This window comes from Pseudorca crassidens, chromosome 9 (assembly GCF_039906515.1).
Source record: "Pseudorca crassidens isolate mPseCra1 chromosome 9, mPseCra1.hap1, whole genome shotgun sequence".
NCBI classification, from domain to species: Eukaryota; Metazoa; Chordata; class Mammalia; order Artiodactyla; family Delphinidae; genus Pseudorca; species Pseudorca crassidens.
The window spans coordinates 23828326-23844914 of record NC_090304.1 but is presented as its reverse complement, the minus strand read 5'-3'; positions in this window follow the sequence as shown (position 1 = coordinate 23844914).

Genomic DNA, 16589 nt, shown 5'->3' with positions numbered 1-16589 from the left:
AACGGCAGAATTACTTTCAAGTTAATCTGGCCACAATATGCAAGGTAGGTCAAAATGGAGAGGACAGCCATCAGCAGGACCAGCTGGAAGCTTTTGCTATAATGAAAGTGTCCATTGGTTAGATTCTGTACCAGGTCAGGGGCTTTAAAGACGGGAGAAACTTAAGAATATTCGACATGTTCATTTGCTGTGTATATTATGAATATGTGGGGTTGGTGTGTGCTATCGGATAATGCAGCAACAGTGATGCAGTTTCCCAGTCCAAAACACCACCCTCCATGGCCCCCATCACCAGTGTACAAAAGGTTAAGATTCTGATAAGTTATGTACAGCAAGTGGTATATTTCAGGAAACATTTAAGCTTTTTGTAAATGGGAAACACAACAGTTTTCTAATAAAATCATTTGAAATAGTTTTGTGGATTTTTAAAATTTATTTTCTAGTGTCTGTTGATTTCAAGAGATGGGGCCGGGGAGGACTGAAGGAAGGTGTGGTTTCTCTAGACTTGTAATATTGAAGACACCATTGAATTGAAATTGTAGGGTACAAAGATGTATTTTGAAAAACCATTTGCCTCTGTTAGTGGCAGTCTTTTATTTCTTTGACCATACAAAGTTTACTTTCACATTTACTTATATTTTTTGCAACAAATCCAAGCAACCTTATTCTTCCTAGCAAAGTGGCTACTTTTTAAACCTCTAATTTAACCTCTTCTATATATGATATATACAGTTAAGAGAAACTTGGGCTTTTATTAAAAGTTGAGAAATTATAGCAAAATCATTAATTAGTCATGATTTTCCTTTATTCACACCTAAAGTAATTTATTTTTTCTGAAATTTCTTAGTCTATGAAATTACTACTATAACTAAAAAAATAGGTCTTTTAAAGATAAGGCTACTGTGGTCAGATTAAATTATATTAGTCATAGCACTTTATAAAGCATAAAGTATTATATGAATATGTTAAATTTTTAATCACATAAATTGCACTTGTTCTACACTTATGGCATTTATCAGGCAGCTATAATTTATTATTTACTTAATAAATTACTATCCTTATCGAATGGAGCTACTGGTCTTTAGTACATACTTCATTTCCCAAGTTTGCATGCTTAAGTCAAGAGTATTTTAAGCCTAGTTTCAACTTTATCTGTAAACTACTGTGCTTTTGGTAAAAACTTTATCTCTGTGCCTCAATATTCTCTTACCTATAAAATGAGGAAACAGGAGGGAAAATCATACTAATGGTTGCTTACCTTGTTTAATCTTCTCAGTTTTATAAGGTAGGTATATCTTACTTTATAACCATCATCACAAGACAGGATAAGGAAAGAAACTCAGGGATTATGTTATTTGGCCAAAGGCACACAGCTCAGAAGCGCCACAACTGGGATTTGAACCTAGGTCTTTGTAAGTGCCAAAATTCAAGCTCACCACACTGCAGTATATAACTTTCTAGGTTGTGTTATTGCTGCAGGTATAGTTCTGTACTAACAGATAGCATATTCTACTTGAAATAATTGGAAGGTCCTGTTCTTCAATAATAAAATGTGTCTACTACATGGCCACTCTTTTTTTTTTTTTTTTTTTTTTTGCGGTACGCGGGCCTCTCACTGCTGTGGCCTCTCCCGTTGTGGAGCACAGGCTCCGGAGGCGCAGGCCCAGCGGCCATGGCTCACGGGCCCAGCCGCTCCGTGGCACGTGGGATCCTCCCGGACCAGGGCACGAACCCGCATCGCCTGCAGTGGCAGGCGGACTCTCAACCACTGCGCCACCAGGGAAGCCCTCCCTACATGGCCACTCTTAATTCATATTTCTCTGTAGTGTAGTAGTTCGCTTTGTGCCTTTCTGGTGATTGATGCAGAAAGTGCTGGGGAATTTTTGTTTTCATTATGGACAACTATTAACCTGCAATGCTGAAGTTAAGGGTTGTAACTTCTATCTCCAAATAGAAGGCTTGGGAAAATAGAAGCTTAAAAAAAAATTAGGGGCTTAGTTTCTTTAAGGATAAAAAACATGATATAGGACATTTTACCTTAATAAATATCTTTGGTCCGAGTTCAGAGCCAAAGGTAATTAATTACCTCAGTTTTTATTTTGGAAGCTCCAGGCTTCTATATTGACAACTGTATCTCAGGGTGAAGCCTTCTATATTGACCACCTTATCAGTCAGCATCCAGTATTTGCAGCCCACTGGGTGTTGGAGAAGTTCATTGCATTGCCCAGGACAGATCTGTCTGCAGTCGCCAGGGAACTATGAAGCCACCCTCCAGGGCGCGGGTCAGCCTCAGCTGAGAGGGTCACCGTGCCACTGCGGGTGGGAGGCCTGGAGCACCTGCTGTTTGTGTGGGGAGAGCCATGTGGGAAGGTAGTCATCAGGCTGAGCTGGGGCTGCCATTCTGGGCACAAGGCAGGGGCAAAGCATCACTGGGTGTTCTACGCCCACTGAGCAGTCCGGCAGCAGCTAGAATTTGGCAGTGTCTCCCAGGCGCCTTCTCAGAAACTTACTGTGCTTGCTGTAAAGGAGAACTGCTTAGAAGAATCATCGATTAGTGCAGAAGTTCAGAGCAGGCATTGAAGGGTACAGTTGAATCTGAGAAATTAATTAGTGGCTGGCACAACAACCCAACCAGATAGGCTGGGAAATAAAATGCGATCTTGTTATTTGGAATAACTCCAAATGATAAGACATCTTAGTAAGGGATAGCAGTCTATGTTAGATCTACTTTGTGGGTAGGAGTTATTTCAAATAAATTCCCCTGTTAGGTGAAACATTGATTAAAATGTGAAACAAAAGAAGATGTTGAGATATTATTCATTCAACAATGGTGAGCATCTACTGTGTGTCGGCACTGAGGATTCATAGTAATGGCCCTTACCCTCAAGCAGCTTAAACTACGGATAAATGAAATGCAATTCAGAGTTGCAGTAATCAGCATAGGACCTGGGCTGAGAGGCCAGTGTCACAGAGGAGGTAACATTTGAACCAGGTTTTTACATTACTGGTTATGACCAGCTCCTTACGGTTTCTGGTTTCTCTAATTTTAGTAACCAAATATTTAGCACTTGTTATACAAGCTCAGCAGTTCATTTTCCATGACCTTGACTCAGTACCTGTACCTATTACTATAATAACTTTAATCCCAGCAAAGCTTAGAAACTTAGTTGGGAGGAAAGCTACCTAGTGGCAAGTTGCATGAGCAGAGAGAACTTTACACACTACTGCTCGCAAAGAAAATATTCTTTGCCAGCTCATCATGCCTAAAGAAAGAGGCTGAGTTTGGAAGAAACGGTCACGCTTTGTATGATGGAAATGTGTTTCATGCCTCCACTCCTCCTACCTCTTCTCCAGGCCCGACTTTTCTGAAGGTGTCTTGTGTGTGCAAACGCATTTTATTAATAGAATAAGTCACCTGCCAGGACAGCCACTTCTTTAGGTAAATCTTCACGCCCATTGTTTTGCTTCTCAAGGGACCATCAGTCGAATTTATTTTCAGAGAATCAGGATCCTATCTTTTGAGTTCTTCAGCTGAGCAAAAACATAGGAGCAGGTAAAAATCAAGTTTTACTTTTACCATTCGGTATTTCTAATGCTAAATATCAAGCTAGTTTGTTCTTTAAATGTATTAGTTGAGAACGAATGCTTGTGAAGTGGAAGCCAACTTTACTCAGCAGTGAGCACATGCAGCTCTTGCCGTGCTACACAGCCACCACCGTTAACTAGGTTTCATTACTTAGTAAATAATTTGTGGGCATTCCATTTTGACGCCAAATCATCTGTTAATTATTGATGAATTAATAAGAATGTATCTTATCTCAACCTGTTAATTAAATACTAATTAGAATATCATGATGAGTTTCCAGGTATTCTCTTTATACCTATGCTTTGATGCAACTTTAGAAGAATGGAAATAGATGCTAAGATATATAGATGTAAGTGTTCCTGAGAGCAAACTCTGTCCTTTTAAAATTTCAATTTCAGTCATTTTTCAGAGAATGCTTAAAGTCATTATTCCTTGCAGGTGAGAGTATATGAGCCTATGAATTAGGCAAAATTGGAAACTTAATATTCAGTGGTGTCACGGGGCTTTTGTATGTTTTGTTTCCTGAATGAGTCATCACAACTTTGGAAAATATTGGGAGGAATAGCTTCCTAAAAAGCCTTAAAAATGGAAAAACTGGTAAAATAAATTAATGTTTTAAAAGGATCATTTGAGAAATTCTCTACAGTACTCTTATTTTCTAGGTAGATATTTCAATATAATTTTCTGGTTACCTAGTTAACTTCATTCCCACTAAGTAGATACAGACCTTTTCTTCAAACTATACGTATGCTGACCATGAAAATATAATAATACAATAGTAATAGCTAACTTAGTGTGTTTCAGGCACTGTTCTCCATGTTTTATACATGTATTATTAACTCAGAAGTTTTCATCATAACCTTGTAAGATAGGTATTAGTATTATCAGCATTTCACAAAAGACATGTTAAGTAACTTGTCTAAGATTACACAGCTAACAAGCGGCGATGACAGGATTCAGACAAGCAGGTTGGTCCCAGAGCCTCACAAGAGATTCTTCTTTTAAAAACATCAATTTAAAAGGAAATCCTGGAGGTTAGCACATTAAAAAGACTTATGAGTTGGGGAAATGCCTCTCTATTGTAGTGAAAACACCTTGCTGAACTTCTCGGTAGCACCTGCTACAGGACTATAGAAATAAGAATATTACAGAAATAAGTCTGTAGCTAAAGCCTCAGAAATCTTAATGTCCTCTAGATTTTAATATTAATGAATGATATATTCCTTTAACCTTCCGATTCACAAAGAGGTGGTAACTGGTGTGGATTAATAATTAAGGGTCCAACAGGAAAACACCTCAGTGTTCTCACTTAGAGGGCAAGTTATTGGGTGATGACCAAAAAGTTCTTTAGTTTTGCTATGAGATAACGAGCTATGGAAAAAGAAATGTCTGATAAATTTTAATTTAATAAATGTCTCTGTGGTTGAAAGTACATGTTCTTTCTATACAGATACCAGAGCTTGGTAAGTAGAAATATCTCCTCGATTTTCCCCAGATGGTTTTGCAAGTGTCTTGAATATGTTTTTCTTTGAAGTGTATTGCTCCTCCACCCTCATCCTTACTACCACCAATGCAGTTATTAGTTTGTAAAATATAACACAAGGCTCATACCTTGTAGGATGCCAGGCTGATTGGGTTTCTCCCACTCTTCATCTGTCTCAGCTTCTAAATGTGTCAGTTTAACCTTCACCAAACACATTCCTTTTTTAAGGACCTGAGGAATCTTGTTGGAGCAGTTCTGTGCCTAGGTTTCAAGAACATACCGATTAAGTAGAAGTATTAGCATTTGTCAGGACTAGCCCATAACCTTGTGTTTTCTCTAAGATGTTCTGAGGCCAGTTTCCCTTTTATGGTGGGTAAATATGTGAACATTTTTATGACGGTAGCATTGACTCACCTTCTATTAAGAGGTTAGAGAAGTCTTTTTGTGCATTTATATTTGCAATACCATAAGACATTCAAAAGGAATTTACCGGAAGACTCCTTATCTGCATCAGTTGTGTTTTTTCATAATTGAAAAATTACACTTTAATTGGAGGATGACTCTTTAGTAGAAGTTTCTACCACATGGTACTCAGATAAAAATAACAGATATTCGGTGGACTTCTGCTTCTTTTGTTTTTAAAGAAAAGAAGTTGGAGGGGGGATAAGACTGTGACAAATGTAAAAGTACTCATAATATTGAGTAGATTCACGGACTAGGACACACCAGTAACATGGACAGTCAGAGATCTGATTTGATTAGGGACAAATTTTGTTAAAAGAAACCTTTAAAGTTTCATTGCAATTTTTTTTTTCCAGCACTGAAGGAAACTCCTCAGTAGTTAGTGTTGGCTATTGGCAGTGGCCTAAAGTTTCAAACAACAGGATTACCACGCAACGGAATTTTTAAAATTTCTGTACATCTTGGTTTGGTAATTGCATTTTATTTCACCTTTAGAAAGATATGTTTAAATCATAAGCAATGACAACATTCGTGTACACTTCGCTTGGTGAAAGGTGGAGATGCTCACTGACCCTCATGTACCCCAAACATGTTCCAAATTTGACAAAAGATCAAACTCCTTGTTCACTACTTTGACGCCTCTACCCACCTCTCTGCTCCCAAGGAGCCATTGATGTGGATTCAAGGGGGAGGACATTTATTAGGCTATGGTGCCAAGACTGCCTGCCACCTGTTAGGATTCTCTTATCCTTTCCACATGGCATGTGTGGTCAGATCAGCCTAAAGCCGTCCCTACTTGGAAGGCAGCCTCCTTAGGAAAGGCTGGATTAGGCGGATTCACTTATCTGCTTTGCATCTTCAGGAAAATCTCTTTTCCTTTTGATTTGTGTTCTTGTACAATTCTTTGTGTTTTTCTTGACAGGGGAATGGTAAACTGAAGAGCTGAGATAAGGGCGTGGACCTATAGGATAGAAGGTGTAGAAGCTGTTCAACCTGTTTTTGTTCTTGGGTTAGGCAGTGGTGTGCTGGTAAATGTTTTAACAACCAGCTCTCTGGAAAACAAATGTATATACATATATAATCAAATGTAAGTCTATTAGAAATTCTACTGATATACAAAAAATATACAATTTGCAAATTTAATGGAATATACAATACTATTAAACAGTATATTATAAATACAGTAAGAATTCAATAAAATATACAGTTCACACACAATAGAATGTACAATACTCTATTGTAAATTTTTTATAGCTCACCAATTCTCCAAGAATGCTTTCATTGATTTTATGGAAGCCTTGTATCTGTAGCCAAGCTATGATTGCAGTTGATGAATAAGTGTGGTTCCTGACATGAATGCTGGTTGATGTTTTTCTTTACATGAAAGAGTAAGATGATAGTTAAAACAACAAAGATGTCATATTTTGGAATTTTGCTTGTTAATGAAGAGAGTAGCATCCTTTCTAAAACCAGACAGTTTTCAAATATTTAAAGAACATTTCCTCAAATTTTGTGCTATTCACAATGTACCAGCTACAGGCATGACATACTTTAAAGTTTAATCTGCATTATTTATATTTTTCCATCACTTTAAGTCTATAGGCAACAATAAATCAAGCCCCAATTTTTTAGCGTTTGCCGATTTCCATGATATAAATGTTCTGATCTCAAGCTACCAATGTGTTGTCACTGAACATGGAGTTGGGAAGAGATGCATGGCCATGCACCATTATATAGCATTTCCCACCAGTGCCTATACAACAGATGTAAAAACCTCAAGAACATAGATAATAGTAAAATGTAGTTAAGTGATTAGGACATGATGAGCTTTGCATATTAGCTTTGTTTTTGATATAATTTATTTAATAGTAAGCTTATATAATTAACTTTTGATAAGGGTTTGCAAAATTCAACAGTCAGCTTTTGTGAGCTGGTACAAGCCAGTTTCAGCACACTACTGGCCTTACACCTTCCGACTCAGATTAGTGGTCCCCTAATGCCAGTGGTGATGGGGGCAGGAGAAGACATGCCAATATGCCATGCTTTTTAAAATACAGAATCCTGGCCCCCACCCCTGGAAATAAGTCTGAGATGAGACTTGAAACTGCAGTTCAGAACAAAACCAAACCTCCCCGGGTGACACTGATGTGCGACTACATTTAAGAACTGTCCCTCTGTAAAGAGTGCTTATAGTTCAAGCCAGCTCGCCAGGGGAGTCTTGAGTCAGGAATCCCGTTAACAGTATGTCTTTCTTTGCCTGGCCTTGCTCTCTGCTCATGTATTGTTTCCCTTTGGAACCTCAGCGGGGAGAGAGGAGAATGGGGTCTGAGGAGAGCGAGTTCTCTTTTTTGAGATTCTGGGGCTCAGCCACTTTTTCTTCCCCTGTTAACATGGGGTATCTTGGCTAGCACCACTTCGGATCCTACAGAAGTAGAATCTAGCCCGCTTTCTCAGTTCTTGACCAGAAATTAGACTCTTAAAAGATACTCAAAAAGCAGAACTAGATATGAAAGGCTGTGGGCTCATTAGTTGGAACCATGAGATCTTTGGCTGGCTGCTGACTCATGGGGAAGTTCTGTCTCAGTAGCCCCCATTTTCATGTCTTTGTTTAGTAAAGCTTAACAGCAAAGCGTGATTGGCTCTTGTGTTGGCGTAGAGCCTGCTCAAACAAATGTAAAACAATGGTGGCCTCCATCCCTTTTTTGAAATTAATTCATGAAAACCTGAAATTAGAACACATGAAGTAGGGAATGATGTCATTGTTTCAAAAGGGCTTTTGCTTTATGAAAAGGAGAAAGTCACCTAGAAAATACCCTTCAGATAATTTTACACGGTGCTTACAAAATCCTCACTAGTGTATATATTTGTGGAAATACTATAGCATTAAGCATACTGAACCTATATGTTCATTGTACAGTATCCAGAACCTGTTTTCTTATAGCTGGGAAATAGAAAATATGGTCCAATTGGGGCGGGGTGGGGGTAAGGGGGAGAATAGGGGAATTACATACTAGCATAAGTGTATCTTTGGAGACACTCACACCACCAAAACCTTCTTCTTTGCTAGGCTGAGAGTTATTTGCAGGCAACGAGACTGAGCCAGCAATTTTGAAACTGCTTTTGTCCCTGTAACACATCCTGGCCAATGAAATTACTAATGAAAATTAAGGAACCTTAGCTTGAGTGAAAGTTTTAAACTTTTCTTTTAAATTCTTGAAAAATCCATCATAAAACATATATATGAGGGAAAAGATTATGGGTTGTGGAGCAGGGAGGCCAGTGCATGAAGTCAGATAAACCTAAAATTGCATGTACTCATAAAATTCTGTTATTTATTAATTCACTTTACCCAAAACTTCTCATGGACAATTTAAAAAGCCAGTGTCCAGGGGTGGGGGGCGTGATCTGTCCGGGACCATTAGGAGTCAAATTGTTTTCCTCATCAGTTCCCAAGTCCTCTGGTGAGCCTTAAGTACATTAGGGCACATGAGCTATGCTACAGATAGAAGCGAAAATAGGAGATGATTAGGGCATTACATTTTTTTTAAGTAATGACATTTCTATCTAAAAGCTTCCTTAAGACCTGTGAATGCATAATTTCAAAGGGAGAATGTCTAACCTGATAATGACAGGCAGGCTGCTCTTGGGCATGGAGAACAGAGATTGGAAACAAAAGCAAGCAAACTATGTGATTGGTTTTACTGATTTGCTAGTGCCTCACATTTGTGCTGAGACCATTTACTCTATTTCCTTCTACCTTAGCTACTCCAACTTGGAAATGTGTAATGTTCTGTGCAGCAATGTGGTCGTGGGACAAAGGGAACCAACAGATCTGATCCCTTTCACCACGTTTCCTACCTCTTCCCCTACCCCTCTGTATTTCACGTGTCACACGTGGGGCTTGCTGACTTGTGTCTCTGCCTCTGTGCATCCCCTATCTTCCCATCTACGACTGCTCTCTGCCACCTGGATCCCTCATTTCATGACCTTATGCAAAGAGATCTTGTTCCAGGAAGGCTTCCAGGATAATCACTATCCTGTAATCCTCTGCAGACCAGACTACAGAACAAGCACAGCTCTCCCTGAGAGCCTGAGGAAGGTCATTGCTATAAGTCTCTTGGAGAGGTAGACTGATGCCATGAACTGGTGGTAAGTCCTGACTGGTCTCCACATGCTCTGTATGCTGTCCCTGGGGCCAAGAAGCAATGCCAGATGAAGCAAATGGGGACACAGAATCTTATCATGAACTTAGCAGGGATATTGTCCTTTCATGATACCATTCTGTATTACAATCCTGCTGTCCCTTTCCTTCCGTGGCTCCTTTTTAAGATAAAGTTAAAATTTCTTAGCCTAAGGGACAAAGCCCTTCATGATCTGGCCATGACTCTCCAGCTTCTCCCTTAATTATGTCCCTCTGCTGCATCCACATAGATCCATCTGCATTCCCCCGAAATGACCACTACTTGCCTTTTTTTTTTTTTTTTTTGCGGTACGCGGGTCTCTCACTGCTGTGGCCTCTCCCGTTGCGGAGCACAGGCTCCGGACGCGCAGGCCCAGCGGCCATGGCTCACGGGCCCAGCCGCTTCGCGGCATGTGGGATCCTCCCGGACCGGGGCACGAACCTGTGTCCCCTGCACCGGCTGGCGGACTCCTAACCACTGCGCCACCAGGAAAGCCCCACTACTTGCCTTTTAAAGTAAAGTTCAGGCAAGCATCACTTCTTGGCTCTTGGATGTATTCTTCTGGGATCTTGCAGGTGGAGTCAAACAGTCCTCTGCACACCTATAAATGCCTTGTGGATCTTTCCTTAGAGTCCTTCTTGCTTTGTCTAATCATGACCTTTCTTATTCACCATATTGTGAGCTTCCTAAAAGCAGACCATGTTTTTTTTATCTCCAGCACCCAGGCAGAAGTGCCAGGCACGTGGTAATTCCTCAACTAGTGGCTGAATGAATAAGTGTCCTGTTGCGCACCTGGAAATTAAAATTAATGAATATGAAGAGAGGAAAGAAAGATAAGAGATTATCTCTGAGCCCAACTCCTAAAAGACATCAGAATTTTAACACTGTTCAGTGATCCGTGGGAGTGACCCCCCGCCTGTGATTAATGAGTGCTGGCAATCTAATAACATGTGACTCAGGTATTCCTAGGAGTAGAAAGCCCTGAGAAAGGGCAAACACACTAGTCAGGAAGAGCTTGAAATAAAAATTATCATTAAACACTGAGGGAGAGCTGCCTTTGATAAGAGGTAATCCTCTAAGAATGCATCAGGATCCAGAACAAATAAATCTAGATTAAGAATAGATTGTATCAAAAGGAACCTGTTTCAGTTAGCTGGAAAGGGAAGAGTGATTCATAGCTCTCCTGGGTTGACAAAGTACAGGAGGTAAATCAATGACATGGTAGCAAAGAACCTACAGCTTCTTATTACAGTGTACTTTTAGCTCAGGAGAAGGAAGGTATTTCATTCAGTTTGACAGCATGTATGCCACAAGGCCATTTGGTTGATAAGGTCACAGAAAGTATCAATATATAGGACTTTTCCCAAGTTGGTGATAGTACCTATCAATGAGCACTAGCAGCCTGAAGCTGCATAAAACAGCATAGTTGTGTTGGTTTCCCCCAAAAGGTAGTGTTTAACTTGTGGATGTGCTGGGTTGCATAAGGACAGCTGCAACCAGTTATATTGTGTTGTTCCCAGCCCAGCCCCACCCTGCTCCAAAAGGATTAATTATGGAAAAACCCCAAGGGCACACAAATAAACAACACTCCATTTAAGAAACTGTTCTATAGCAATTAACCATTGAAAAGAGGCCCAATTCAGGATCTTGGGCCCTCACGCTATGAGCTTAGAATCAAGATAGGATAAATTCTCATCACTACCTTTCTGCAGTGAATTGGCAAGAACTTTCCTGGTAGAGAGTCTTACTGGTAGAGAGTCTTACGGTTCTTACCGGACCTACTTTAAAAATGATCAAGCATGTTGTCTTTTCCTCGGCAAAGATCTTGCTGGACTGGTGTTGGGCTCGGTGAAAGGCGCTTGCCTTTGAGGAGGCTAAAGCTAGGAGTCCAGAATAGGGCAGTTAGGACCTCAGTGGCTTTGTTTGGAAGACCCCTGGAGACAGCTCTTTTTCTAAACTAGTCTGGAAAGTAGCTCTCTTTGCCTGGCCTCTTGTGTTCCCTCATCTAATAATAAAACACATCTGGCCTCTTGTGTTCCCTCATCTAATAATAAAAGTCAACATCTAATGACTGTTTCCCCCAAACCGCGTCAATGCACTGATAGGTCAGTAGGTGGCAAAGAGATCCCAGGCTGATCAGTTTACGTTTTAATGATTTTAGGCTTCGCTGTCAGAATCACCCTAATTTACACCATTGCCATGAAGTGCTTGTGTTTGTCTATGGTAATGTGTGCGCTAAATAATGCAGGGGAATCCAGCAGGTGGTAGAGAGGGCACCGTCTACCTTTTGTCCTGGCTCTTTGTACATGCTGTTGAGGTAAACTGTGATTCTCACACTTCCTTTCTCACCTAAGCAAGCGAAGAAGAGGGAAGCTGAGTCCTCCAATCTGCCGGTTATCCTGTATCCATGGTTATAAGCACTCACCTTAGAGCCAGACTGCCCGAGCTCCTACCCCCACTCCACCACTACTGTGTAACACAGGGCAAGCTGCTCGACCTCTCTGACTTTACCCCATCTGAAAAATTGGGGTCATCATTATAATACCTTCCTCATAGGGTTCTAAAGAGGATTAAATGAGTTAATATATGTAAAGTACTTGAATGTTAGGTACTATTATTTTTAAGCCCTTCTGGCAGGCACAGATTCTCAGATCTTCAGCCTTGCCATTGCAAAACAGAATTTATAGCTGAAAGAGATAGGGCTGATTGTCTAGACAGCTTCTCTTTTTTAATAAAGGAGAAAACTTAAATCCAAAGAAAAGACGGGCCTTTCCTAAAGTCAAATGGCTGTTAGGGATAGAGGGAGGACTGGCATTTGGGCTCTCTGACATCCGAGGCATCTTTTTAGTGGTCCATGGCTCTTGGGCAGTGACCATAGAGTAAACTGGCTATTTCTCAGACTAACTAGTCTTGTTTGCTTAGGCTTTCTGAATGGGCATAAAGGGGAGGACTTTATAGTTTAAGAATATAATGCCAGAGTCAATGTGCAAACTCAGGAGACACAAAGATTTCAGAGGGCAAAATTATAGCCAGTGGCCAGGACTCCCATACTTAGAGGGCCTTGGAACTCTGCTTTGGTAGGAACTGATGGCTGCATAGGGATGAAGGTGGGCTGCATAGGAGGAGCGGGAAGTGGATTTGCCAGCCGGGGCTTAAAATTAAAAGACCTGTGGTCCATATACATATTCAGTTTGGCATCCAGGCAGTAAACTCAGTGTCTTTATTTTATAGTCCTGTCTCACATATTACCTACACAAAATCCTCACCATCCCTCTCCCAAGATCGTGACTATCCTTATCAATCAGACAAAGTGGGCATTATGGCCCTCTTTACTGCCTCGTCTTCCCCCTTCCCCCGTTTGTGGCTTCTTGACCACCCTTAGTGTCCACTTCAGTGTGACTGAACCTCAATAGAAAGAGCAGGATGAGGCACAGTGTGAACTGCCATGATAGGAAGAAAAGAATTAAAAATCCCCCTTTAAATAAAACTAGTCCACAGGCCCAAGTTGCAAGTGGTTACAAGGGTTACGCTATTTTTGTGTGTGGGGAGCTGTCAACCTTGCTGGTCAAGTGGTCTCCCAGAGCCAGGGACAAGGGGTTACCCCCAAGGACAGGAGGAGAGTTCCTCTCCAAGACTGCAGAGCACAGCATTCCTTTATTTTTGTTGCATCAAGATAGTCTCTTCATCCACCTGCAGGGTGAGGATAACTTACTGTTTATCTCTCGGGTTTCCAGGAGCTGGCAGTTACCAGATTTTGTCCGTTAATTTACTTAATTAATTCTTTATGCCTCTCTGAGCCCTGGCAGCTTGGGGAGTAAGTGTAGTGTTTTCTTCTGGAACTGAGCCTGCTGACCTTTTGAAATAGCCTAGGGCAGCTCTGGTGTTGGCTCCCAGGAAGAGGCATGTAGGGTTCCCTCTTTCCCTCTGAGGTTGGGGCAACCTCCAGTAGACCTTCTCCCCCTTTCCTTCAAACTAGGATGTTGCAGTTGAAGGTGAAGCTGGTATGAAAATGATTAGCCTGAGAAAGCCCAGCAGGATGTGAGTAAATTAAAGAATTGGGTTTTTTTCCTTTGGGTTTTTAGGCAGGGGGAACCTATCTACTATCAAAACTAAATAAAAAGTACCAACATGAATGAATGTAGGGGCAAGTCCAAAGCCAAGATACCATTTTTGCTCTAAGTACATCCACAAACGGAATTTCCTCCCTTTAAAAAAAAAAAAAAGAGCAAACTATTAGAAACTACTGCTTTTACCATTCTCTCTATGCCTAATTTTCCACTTTCTTCTGGGGTAGGGTGAGGGGGTAGGATGGGGGGGCTCTTGGAAGCTAATCAAGGAGAATACTGTCATTGGGCTAGATGGTTGGGGAAACTAATGACCATATATTTGGAGCCTTTATTGAAGGGGAAAGCAAATTGCTGCAGTTGACATGGGCCAAGGTGCTTGAATACAAGGCCAAGGTGACAAAATAAGGATGAGGCTGCAGTGAGGGAGTATACCACTATGTTACTAATGAGTCTGGCGGTCCCGATTTCTTAGAGGGAGGGGGCATCTAGATTTGGAGTTGCCTGCCTCAAGCATTAGAAAACATTTTACCTGCTGACTCTGTCCAGAGAGATAGAACTGGCTAAATATCTCAGTAGCCCAAATTCTAGGTCCCTGTTTGTTGAAAGAAGTCAGCCAGCATTCTGACCCTACTCAGGTTCCTAATCACTTTGAATTAGGTGGCCTGGAAAGCCCCGGAGATTTCACGTCTGATATCTGGAAGTCAGTTGAAAGAGAAACTTAGCAACAGGATCCCGAAAGACAATATAAAAGTCAGCACCTTCTAGCAGTGGGTTCTTGGTCTCTGGAGTTTGTGTCTACACGTGGCCAGCGCCATGAGGAGTCATGCCTCTTAGTTTGGGGAAGGGCACATGGCATCGTCTCACACTGGACAGTATAACTTTTACTTAAAGATTTGCCTGCCTGAGAGAGATGTTGCTTCCTTTATTGTTGTTGCTTTGAAACACAGTTGTCTTTTATTTTGGTCTTGCCATGGAAACTGTAATAAATAAAGAGAAGGGTGATTTCTTAATGGTCTTCATCTTCAGATGCACTTGGCTGCCTGATTACATCAGAGCATGTAGCTTATGGGAATGAAGAAAGGGGAGCGGGAAGGTGAGTATTGGCAGGACTAGGTAATACATTCATGTCTGGAAAACAGTGTACTCTTAGGCCAGTTTCTGATATTTGGTGTGGTTTTGTTTGCAAAAGGATGTGGTGCATTTATTGTACAATTTAAAAAAAATTTTTTTAATTGAGTTAAATCCAATTTTTTTTTTTGTATTTTGGCTAACCTTCACGTAACTGTCTTTAGGGGGGTGGTTTTCAATTACTTCAGCGTGGTGTCGCACAGACTCATTCCAGTGGAATCCAGTTAGATGGTCCAAATGCTTTTGTTCCAGAGGTAGACATGTGTTTTGATTTACATTGTGCTTGGATGGACCATGTGTATGCTTCATTCCTATGGAAGACATAATTTGCAACAGAAGACTCAGAATAGCAGCATCCTGCTTGCAGAGCTATTGGAGGGGAAAAAAAGAACTTTCCGATTAATTCCAAAATCTAATACTGCTCTTCAGATAGGTACCATTTCAAGTAGTTAACCCAGTGTGATTCTCAATTCTGGGTCTACAACAACCTCACTTGAGTGCAACATTAATCCTGCCCACCCTTATTCTACCCAACCCCATCACTCCCAGTTCCAGAGAGTCCAGTCTGTCTTGGCTGGGGGCCTTGGGATAGATAGGTAGGTAGGTAGGTAGGTAGATAGATAGATAAATACATAGAGAGATAGATAGGCTGATTGATTTTTTTTTTTTTTTTTTTTTTTTTGCGGTACGCAGGCCTCTCCCGTTGCGGAGCACAGGCTCTGGACGCGCAGGCCCAGCGGCCATGGCTCACGGGCCCAGCTGCTCCGTGGCATGCGGGATCTTCCCGGACCGGGGCATGAACCCGTGTGCCCTGCATCGGCAGGCGGACTCTCAACCACTGCGCCACCAGGAAAGCCTGATTGATTTTATTAAACACAGGTGAGTTTGAGCCTCAGCCATGGTTGAGAAACTGAGTTTAAAAATGTGGGGGGTTTTTTAAAGGCAATTTGCTTTAATGACAAATAATAGATAAACCTAAGGATACAAAAAGAAGGAGATGCTTACAGAAATAAAGACAGCCAAATAATGTCTGTGGTCACAAGGCATCTTGCTTTTATAACCAACTGCTCCCTTATCTCGTGGGGTAATTTGACTTTACATAAAGGTAAGTGCTATAAAACTATAAAATTCCATTATGTTTTTGAAATCAAAAGCATGGGAAAAAGTCACCTCGGGCCATTAAAAAAAAAGACTGCCATTTCACTGGGCTAAATCTGGCCTCACATACCAAGGTGACATGTATTAGTCTCCACATAAGGAGTGGTTAATTATCTGGAGAGTGGTTGGCTGGTTCCTGGTAAATACAGTTTCAGTTGGATATGGACCCAAGCTTTATAAGGATTGTTCAGTACATACAACAGATAACCTGATAACAGCTACTTACCGTGTGCTGGGTACCCTCCTAAGGCTTTATGTACATCACCTCCCAACATCTCTACAAAGTCGGCATTGTTATTCCCACTTTACAAATGAGAGACTAGGTACAGACACTTGTCCACATCCTCTCGGCTAGTTGGCAGGGATTGGAACTTGGATCTGTATGGCCCCAAAGCCGTGCTGCAACCACCAGACCACTTTGTCTCACCCCTGCCCTGTGGAGTGGACCACAGTGGAACAATAAAGACCATGGAGCTGACAGCTATGCAACCACTTCAGAGAGAGATGTCAGAGATTTACACCCA